We start from the raw sequence: 10,222 nt of genomic DNA, 5'->3' as shown, positions 1-10,222 counted from the left end.
CAGTCTGTATAATCCAGAATGTCTTACTAGTCTTTTTTCACCACACCTTGCAGGTATTCTAGTATTCAGTAACTTTAAGGCTTTGAGGGTTTGCTATGGATGCCTAGCAGTACTCCAGGGTACTTTTACAGGGTACTGGGAACACTTGCTGAACTTCTGCTGTTGCTGTGCTGTAGAACTCAGGGGAGTTGCTTGTTCTTGGCTAGAGCCACCTGCTTGCTGTCATCTGCAGCGTTGCCAGAGCCTTGTGTATCTGAAAGTTTTCTTCTCTTAGTAAGTCAAATACTGTAGTTTGAAATAAAGTAGGCATAATAATGTAGAAGTGACCAAAAGCTCTAAGCCGAAGTGGGTGAACCAGAGGTTCAACTGAGCTATTCAAAAAGTGAGTAGAGATTAAGATGAACTACATCAGGTAATATTTTGTGGACTTTGTGCAGTATAAGTAGCTGAGATGGAACTTGATGAACCGTAAGTCAGTCAGATGGCTTTATGCTGTGAGAAACTGAACTGCAATGGCAAAGCTATACTTGTGTAGCCATGTTACAGAGGAGACTGGAAAAGGAAACAAATTTTAAGGCAAATAATAATGTCTTCCTGGATTTATTATTAGGTAAACAGATACTAATTGAGTTTGATTTCATACTTGGATTTGATTAGCAGGTTCAGATTAATTGATTGATAATTACCACTTGCATATCTGTAACATAAGGAACATCCACAATTAGTATAATGTCAAACTTGCCTGGGCTGTCAGCTCATTCTAAATGATGTGCTTCACACATTGAGACCTCTGGACAGTTAGTCTTTTAAGCTTAAAACTCTCCAGTTATAATATACAAAAATTTATCTAACTCACTACAGAAGCAGTATTTTAAGTGGTGTGAACTTCACTGTGGTGAAGGTGCTCATGTTTCATTAGGCTGGCATGTAAAGTCAAAGGTGCTATGACAAGAGGCATGGGTGAGAGTCAACAAGTTATGCTTGACAGCAGATACTAGAATCTGAGAAGTAAAAATCTAACCAAACTAAACATCTCGAGTGTAGAGGTTGTTTTCTCAGTTGTTTGGGTTTGATTGCAACTGAGTTAAGCAGAACAGCTTCCTGCTTCAGTCTTTTCTAAAGTATCTCTTCAAGGAATCTACTTCTGGAAAGGAACTCTATCAATGCTCAAGTGTCAGTTTGCTCGAGTATTAGAGCTTTGTTGAATTACATTCTCAAAGTGCTCTTTTGCCTGGCACTGTTCAAACCTCTTGTGCTTTGTGAATGCATTACTTAAAAACATAAATAAGTTGTAGGCCCAGTATTAATGGCCAAGTGTGGGGAGAATTCCCTGGCATAGTTGTGAGCAGCCTGTGAGACAGCTCATGCCTCTTTCTTTATGTTGCAATTTCTGTAGTTTCTGCTGGTCTGCCCTCTGACAAGAGGCTTAAGGGGAATTATGTACATTCTAGTGCAATGAAGTGTAACAGCCAGGTTGTTAGCTTGGTAAAGTAATTGTGAAAATCTGACATTAGTTTACACAAGCTGATTAAATGGTTCTCAGTAGGCCAAGTAACTGCAGGTAGTAAGCACTAGCGCTCTGTATATGTTTGCTTTAGTGACAACAGTAGCCACTGAAAGCTAGAGGAGAGTCTTTGATGTTACAGGTAGGGTTTAAATGAATGTCTGCCTATGTTTGTATTCAGTATTCCAACCTGCTTCGATTGATACTTAGCAGTTGCAGTTCTAGCTGGGTTTACAGTGCTTTGACATTGTCTTTCCCCAAGCTAATGAGGAAGCAGATGCCTTGTTCTGAGACTCATTTGCTCCAAATAGTTTAGAAGTTTCGCTAGTACAGACATTCGAGCAGTAACGTGAAGGGCAAAATGGTATGTTTACATTTCTGGTGTCATAAATGTTGGCCAAATTCTAAGGGGGTGTTCCATGTCCTTAAAACACTGATAACATTCTACGGAATGCAGTTGAGGGTATTCAGTTGCTCACTGCATCTGCTGTTAGCTGAAGCAGTGGTTTGTCTGGGTCACTGATAATTATGGTATCCTGTATTGGGACTCTAGCTCTTGAAACAGTGAACAAACAGCAAAGCTATGTGTTTTTTAACTTATTGGTGACATTTATCCTTTCCAGGGCTAGGAGTGGTTATGATTATAGTTATGAAGACACTTAATCATCAAGTTGGAGGATGGCTTTCCACAGAGCACGAATTTTAATTACATTTTGAGCGCTGTAATTGGTCTTAAGTAACTCAAGCAGCCAGTTGGTCTGTGCAAGGATTGTGGGGGCAAGTTGTCAGAGACAAAAGAGGGAGCTGAATATTTTGTAATAAGCCTTGAAAAGCCAGAGTAAGGAAAGAATGGTTTTTCTTTTTTCCCTAACTAATATTTAAGGCTTGAGATTCTTATCGCTCCCTTTGGAGTACACTTGGACAAAGGCTTTGAGGAGTTTGCTATTATTTAGTGTATCTCAGATATCAAAGGAAAAATAAATGGAAACATGGAATATAACATTTTTTTTTGTCATATACTGGAGTTCCTACATGTTTAAATCTTGCACTTGTCAAATGTCCCTGAATACTGGCAGAGGAAAAATTCCCGGATGCACCTTAGGAGTTGGGAATGGCAGAGGAAGTAAAGGTCAAGTATTTTAATTAAAAATAAACAGTGGATCTAATGAAGCAAACAACTTTTTTTGTGGCTATGCAGTACTATATAATCTATTCTCAAGGTTGTAATTCAAGTAAATGAAGAGGCAGTTTAAGAATTCCTTAAATGACCTTTTTTAATTGGCAGTACACTGAATATAGAGTCTAATCCCAGACATCTTCACCTCCATTAAGGTATATGAGCTCACGGTTCGGAGACGACTTGCTCAATTTCCAGTGCTGCATCTAAAAATAGCAACCATCCTTTAAGATAATTTCTTTGCATGGCAAAAACAGGAGCAATCCTGTGCTCAGAAGTGTTATAATGACAAGATGCTTGGCACCACTGATTGCTTATTAGCTGGAAGGCAGGATGGAAAATACTGTTTATTTTGCAGAGCCTGTGACTGCTCTGTTGGCTATTTGTGCTTCCTTTTGGACCATCAAATAGGACAACTGTGTGTGCAGTGTGATGCTCTGCAAGTGGAGAAAAGATCAGATTAGTAAAACAAGCTGCAGGTATGCTAGGAACAGTTGTATTTAGATAGAAAGAATGACTGACTCATACCTTGAGATTCAACTCTAGCAGGGATCATTCTTGTTTGAGCTGTAGCATTTTCAGCTAGCTTGTCTTTGAATAACTTTCCACTCTGCTTACAGTCTGAATGTGATTATAGAAAAGATGAGGAAAAAAAAACTTGCAAGTTTACCTTCAGTTTTTAAACAGAGAAGGATGTCTTGGGTGAGGTAGAGGTGGGATGAACTTCTGGAAGATTTGGTTTTTAACAAAGCAGGTTTGGAATCAGTTTAGCAGTTTTGTGCCTTTGCCCATCAAAAAGACACGAATGCTATTTCTGTGCTAACTTTATAAAAATGATTGAATATTGTTTCTTATTTTTTTTCTGAAATAGGAGAAAGTAGGAGGTTTTCATATATTTGCAATGTTCAGTAAAGAATAAGAGACAAGTTTGTTGTCACTTTTCCCTACTCTACCATACTAACAGTCCCCAGCTGTGATTGATTTGACCTGTTTGTTTCTGCTGATCAGAACAGTGTGCCTGCAGATGGTAAGTATGTGTGAATTAAACATAAAGTTATATTCTCACTTTGTGAGGCCAAGGGTTTCTAGGCAAGAAACTCCATTTAAGTAGTGCTGTTGCTGTTTGCTTTTAACTAAGGCTGGGAGTTGTGGGTAGAAGCTGGCATGTTTCACCACCTTCTTGCCTTGTAAGAAATGTGACTCCTGGATACCTGGCACAGACTTGTTTATGTAATCTTCCTTCTGACTTGCTCTGACTTGGGCTTGCATAGCTTGTGGGCGGAGGGTGATTTAGAGCGCTGATGGAGTCTGAACTATTGCTGGTGGTAACTGAGTGGTAGTCGTGTGCCAGAGTTATGCACTGGCAGCAAGGGAGTCTGTGCTGGCAAAGGTTGGGCAGAAAAGGAAGAATTTGGGGATAGGTAGGGGGAAGACAAGGAAAGTTTGGTTTCGTGTAGGATTTTTCATCAGTCTCTTATGTTTCTTCTTCTCTCCCACCTTTAGCAGGAAGTCAATGGTAGAGCCTCCACCAAGCTGTGGTAAAACCCAGTGCTGTGGCTAAGTTGGCCAAGTTTGTTGCCAGCTGGTGTGTCTGCTCCATCCATTCCATTTGTTTTTGGTTATATGTAGTAAGCAAGTGGTCTGGGAAACAAAGATGTTACTGTGTGTTACTCCATAGGCAGAACTTCCTTCAGTCTGTCCTGATAAAGATTGTCGACCATATGAGGCCTTTCTAATGTCTGTCTACAAAATGTGTCCATACTTAACCTGGAACAAGCATCTCCAAAACTGCCCCAATTCTCTTTTCATTCCTCTGTCATTTTTCCATGCTTTCAATTACAGCTGCCATCTCCTCACTGTATTTCTACTGCTCTTGAAACATTTGTGTTTTTGTTTTTTTTTATCTTTGACAATCCCTGCCCTCCTCTTGGCTGTGGAACGAGTTTTAAATGTATTGTTCCTCTGGAAGTTGATTAAAAGTGCTCCTTGATTGCCAGATCAATGTCTCCATAAAACTCCACGTCTCTGCAGAGCCAGGGATGTGAAGAAGAAATTTTGGGAAACAAGCCAACTGCCTCCCACGTTGGATGAGGGATCACGGAACCAGGCCCTTCCCTTCAAGCTTCTTTGGTAAAGGAGTTGAGTTGCTAAATTAAGAAGCCTAGAATTCTGCTATTGAGATACAGCATGCAGTTTAGTTCAGGCTTCTCAGGAAATGCACATCTTTTGATGTCTTCTACTTAGATTTGGGTTTTTGGGGGCAGTGACAGTAAAGGTTAGAGCTGCTCTGTCATGCATCTGTGCTGTGACTGTCGGTTACTTAACCTCTCTGAGGATAAGCACATATTGCAAGAGCATTGAAGGGATTGAGTACTGTTTGCACAGCGTTTTAAAGTTATAAAACGGGATGTGTTAAGAACAATGTCATTGACAAGGAGCTTTTTGCGGGTCTTTTTCTGGCTGATCACCAGCAGTCGATTCGGTCTTTCTGACAGATGTGGGTTTGTGACTTGCAACAAAAACAGATTTCCACTTTCTTTCTGCACTGCTACAAGTGTATCCAAGTGTTTGCAGTGTGATAAAAATCCAGTGCATTTGAGGCAGTAGGAAACAAGCAATGCATTAACCTATTTCATTATGATTATCTCTTACACATAGCACTTAACTATCGCTTTAGCATGCAAACACTGGTTAAACCTGTCATGGAACAAATTGCTCTCCATGCAAGCTGAAGTTGGGTTATGTATTCTGACCTTTGTACAAGTGCCTTGATTCAGTTCTCTCAGAAAAGACAAAATGTTACGTCTCCAATCTCTGCATCTGTTCGGGGCCTGAGCCTAATGTATTTTATTTCTGCTTAAATCTACTGTAGTACTTCTGGCACGTGATTGAGGAACCCTGAGGATGATTACCTGTTTGGGGATCCATTACGTGCAGCTGAACTGAAAGAATAATTGTTCTAGATAAATATTTGCAGGTGAACTTCTGAACTGAACATCTTCTGCTGAGGTGTGTTTAGAGTTTTGCTAATGCATCAGATTAACGTTAAATGTTTTTGCTTTGGCTGCTTGATTCTGTTTTACAGGAGCAAATGTGAACTTTTCAGGGGAGACCATATTTAAATGAAGCTATTTATTTACACAGTGCATTGGCTTCTATGCAGCGAGGAAGCAAGATTTTCAAGAAAGTACAACAGCATTCGTGTTCCGGTGAAGTTCTGGATGCTAAATAGGTTTTGTGGCTGCTTTTAAGAGTGGAAAGCCCAGTTCAAAAGGCTTCAGTAGGCAGTCTGATTAGGTACAACTACTGGTGGGATCCAAAGTCATCGGATCCTTTCTGGTGCCCTCCATATGAAAGAACAGAGATTAACATGAGGGGGATGCTGATGCTCTTTCACGCAGCTAGCATATACTTCTGTCCAAGATGAAAATGAGATCAATAGAATAGTGCTATGAAACTAATGGTATGTCGATTTCTCTCTTTCTTTCTTTTTTTTGGGAGGGGGGAATAATCCTGTTTTTAAAAAATATACAATGAATTGCTCTGCTATTGACTGGCACTTTTTTTCTTGTATTCTGTGATTTTTTTTGCAAGGCTTAACCCTAAATTAAGCAATTAGTCTTTTCATTGCTGGACCACAGCAATTTTTGTTCACTTTCTAGCCTTTGGACTCTGGCTTAAAGTTTACTAGGCGAAGCTGACGTACAGCAGGAGGTAATAAAATAGCAATCTTTTGTCAAGAAGGAGGTTAATAGCAATGCATAAATGAAGTACGAAATCCAATTTGAGGGGGAATACAGTAAAAGATGTGAAATAGAGTGTGTAGACAGGGTTAGCTGTGCAAATAGAGGAGGCTGCGTGCTCATTTATAGGGCTGTGATTTGGGATTTAGCTGTGTGATTCTCATTCATCATGCTGCTGGTTTTTTTTGCTGTGCTCTCTGAAAAGAGATCATTGCGCACAGGCAGTTTAAATGAAGGTTCAGTAAGACACGTGCAAAATGGAAATGGGCCACGTGCTGAGGAGCTTTAAGATGTTTCAATTTAGCATCCTGATAGTCCCGAATTCTCGTGCGCTCTCCATACAAGAAAACGCTGCGTGCATGACAAGGAAATCTGGGGGCTGAAGTAAAGAGAGCTGAGGGAGGAGCTACGTAAGTAATGAGAAGTGATTATGTAAATAGCTGAATACAGATAGCTCTCCTCTGTTGGTGTTGCAGTAAGGGGGAGTGAGCGTGTTCAGGCACTTAGGTTTGCACTTTTGTCTTGATTTGCTTTTTTTTAATATCAGGTGCAAATAAGTAGTGAATGCTCTTGAGGCTGTTAGAGACTGACACTTTTCCTGTTGTCCCCCTACTGTCCTCAAAACAGTAGGGCAGAGCACTTGGTACCACAGCTTCTGTGCTTTACCCTGGTGTTTCAAGAGATGATACCTGTCATCGGGGATGTAGTTCTAGTGGTATGTGACAGCAAGCATAGATTGCTCCTAAAAGTTGTGGATTGCTGAGCTGTGTGTTACTTTGTCCCAGTAAACTAGGAAGGACAGCTTTATTGGTCTTCTGGTATAGGTGGGCTAACTTAGAGTGCTCACCCTCCTGCTTTTTAATTGCTTCTGTGCTGTAAGTAGATGGTTAATACTCTGAAGACCAAAATCGTTTTTCCAGCTAGCTCTAAAAATAGCAGCATATAGTTAAAACTAAATGATTTGCAAAGTGAAATATTAAAATGTCAGGATAATTCTTATAATAAATTGGTTTTTTTTTTTTTCCATGCTTGCGGTTTCTAAAGTCATCCTTTATTAGAGAAATGATCCTTTAAATGTGTTCATTAAATATTACAACATGGAAGATTATAACCTTTAATTTGAGGAGCTCTTACCTACTTCTTTATCACTGATTTGTGTGACGCTGATTTCAGGATGCCAATGTGGGCTCTGTACAGATCAATGCACAGAGCCTTACATCAGCCTCAGTTGCTGCTTCTTTTTCTTGTTTTCTTAGATGAGATCAAGTAGCCATTAAGAGCTGTATTTCTTCCCAAGGTATTTCTCTTCAGAGGTTCAGCAGTCAGTGCAGACAGTAGAATTACTCTGTTTGAAAGGCCTACGGCTCATCTCTCAGATGTGCAGAACACATCCTGAAGGAACATCCTGCTCTCATGCAGCATGTAGCACGTTTAAACCTTCACGGGATTTGTGCTGAATAAATTACCAATGGTTCTGATTTGTGAAGCCACAGGATATCTCAAAAAGAAAGGCATAGTCTAACTAAGATCGTAAACAGGGCACTGTTTCCTAGTGCCAGTTCCTGAGTCCTGGTTTTACTCAAAGCAAAGCAGGTGTTTACTATCTTCCCTGCTTCCAAATTATGCATTGTCAAACCATATGTCTGCGTGGACTGAAATGAATCATGTGCAAAACCAAAGTGCATCAGCAAACCTTTATCTCACAGGGGTCTGTTTCAGTGACGACCGCAACAGTAATAAATCCATATTAGCATATGTTGTATTCCCAAGCAGATGCAGAAAGGAGGAGTTTGTGAAAACAATTCTAATAATGAAGGTGAGTCCTGATGGAGTACAGACAGGCTTTCCTTTTTTCCATTTCACTTTAGTGATGGTTTCTTTAACCTGGCCGAGACATCTGTTATCTCTCTGAAGATACCACAGTGGGAAAACTTAAGTCTCCTTAATTAAAACAAAAGAGGAGAGGGGGGCAAATTCATCTTCAGATATTTTACTGCTTTTTTGAACGAATCCCTGTGAAAAATGAGGCAAGTTTTCCAAAGCAGAGGAAAAGCTGTATTTTATAAGAGGAGCGGTAGGTAAAATATAATCCTTGGTACTCAGAACACAAGCTTGCCAAAATCCACAAAGTAACACGTTTCAAATCTTTTGATTTCCTAGTTAAAAAAGGGAATGGTTTTCAATGAGCACCAAATGAACAGCGAGATGCGTTATGGTTGAAAAACAGGATGGATATTTTGCACCACGATCACCTGCCTGAACTGCAGTCTCTTTCTGTTACCTGGATTGAGGTGGGTGAGTGGGCAGGGATTCCGTTTCTGTGTTGTGCACTATGGAGGTTAAAATGATTTCTAGGTGGTGGGGAAGCCTATGAATCCAGTAGGTTGGACTGTATTTTCCAACCTGCCGCAGCAGGAAAATGATACCAAATAACTGCAGCCTTTTTGATGAAAGCCTCCAGCTGATTTTGTTGTTAAGGACTAGTAATTGTTTTGGTTCCCAGAGCAATTAACTCGTTCTGCTGCTGTTCTGTTTCTGATCCTATGATGAAGCCTTTCTGTATTTTCATCTCTGCCAAAGCAGAGGCCCATAAAGTGGGCAAGAAGGGGCAATGTGGATTACTTCTCTAAGGAAGAGCAGCGTATTTTGCAACATGACACATCCAAGTTTTCTCACAAAACAGTTCCTTAAAATTTAGTGGAACATAATTAAGTCCTCGTGTTGGAAAAAAATAAGGGTAGCATGAAAGGAAAGGAAGGTCTGCTTGTTTTATTGTGTCTGGGGGTGTGAGAAGCACGATGAAACTGTTTTCTGCACCACTCTGCATGATGGGCTCATCTGGGCCAGTTGCATTGGATCCACTGAATATGTTCAGGAATCACATCTATCTGTCTCTGTGTGATCCTGGCGTGAAAACATCTTTAAACTTTCGTTGTAGCAAGTAAATGGAATTGCTGCTTGGAACACTGCAAATAGGAAATGAACTATCTGCAATGTTAGGCTATTTTGAACTCTCAGTCTAATGTGGGGTATTTTAAAACCACTGTTTTTTAAATGACAGATATGTTGTTCACTCGCACAGATGAGTTTCTACTAAGTGTTGGGCCAAGTTTAAAAAGGCACATTATGTAAGTCTGAAGAGATCTGCTCATTCAAAATCATAGTCACTTGTGTTGATGCTCATTGTGTTCTACCTGGTTATGATCTCATTACAGGAGAAATTAGAGTCATAAATGTAAGAGAACACCGTGCATTCTACTTCCTCAGGCTATCTATGCAGAATCTGGGAGAGTTTTAGAATCAACAGAGGAGTGGAGATGCTTTGTAGATTTTTGCACAGTTTCCAGTCTTGCCTGTCTGTCCTAAAAGCTGTAATCCAGTTCTGATTATAGATCAGCCAGATATGAGAGATTTCTCCTTATCCCACATTGCACTAATAGTCTTTATGCACTAAACAGATAATTCTCAATCTATAGCTATCTTTTTTGGTGCATAAAAATGTCCAGATTTGAAAATTTATTAAAATGCAGCCAAGTTAATTTTATATCTTTTGAATGCTGCCAGTATAGGGAATTCAAGGACTTGCCCTGGAAATTCCTGAGATGTAACTCTTTGAAGCATAGAACGAATGTTTAAAAGCTTTCTGAGAATCATGGATTGGACTCTAGATGATTAGGGCATTTGGTTTCAAAGGCCAAGTAATAATTCTTAGATGCTTTTATGCACCACAGCTATTCTTCATGTTGTCATTTCAGCACATAGCAGTGAGTTCTGAGTTATTCGCTTGGATTTGGGATA

The sequence above is a fragment of the Excalfactoria chinensis genome, chromosome 12, assembly GCF_039878825.1.
Source record: "Excalfactoria chinensis isolate bCotChi1 chromosome 12, bCotChi1.hap2, whole genome shotgun sequence".
Lineage (NCBI taxonomy): Eukaryota > Metazoa > Chordata > Aves > Galliformes > Phasianidae > Excalfactoria > Excalfactoria chinensis.
This window is presented reverse-complemented; position numbering follows the sequence as displayed.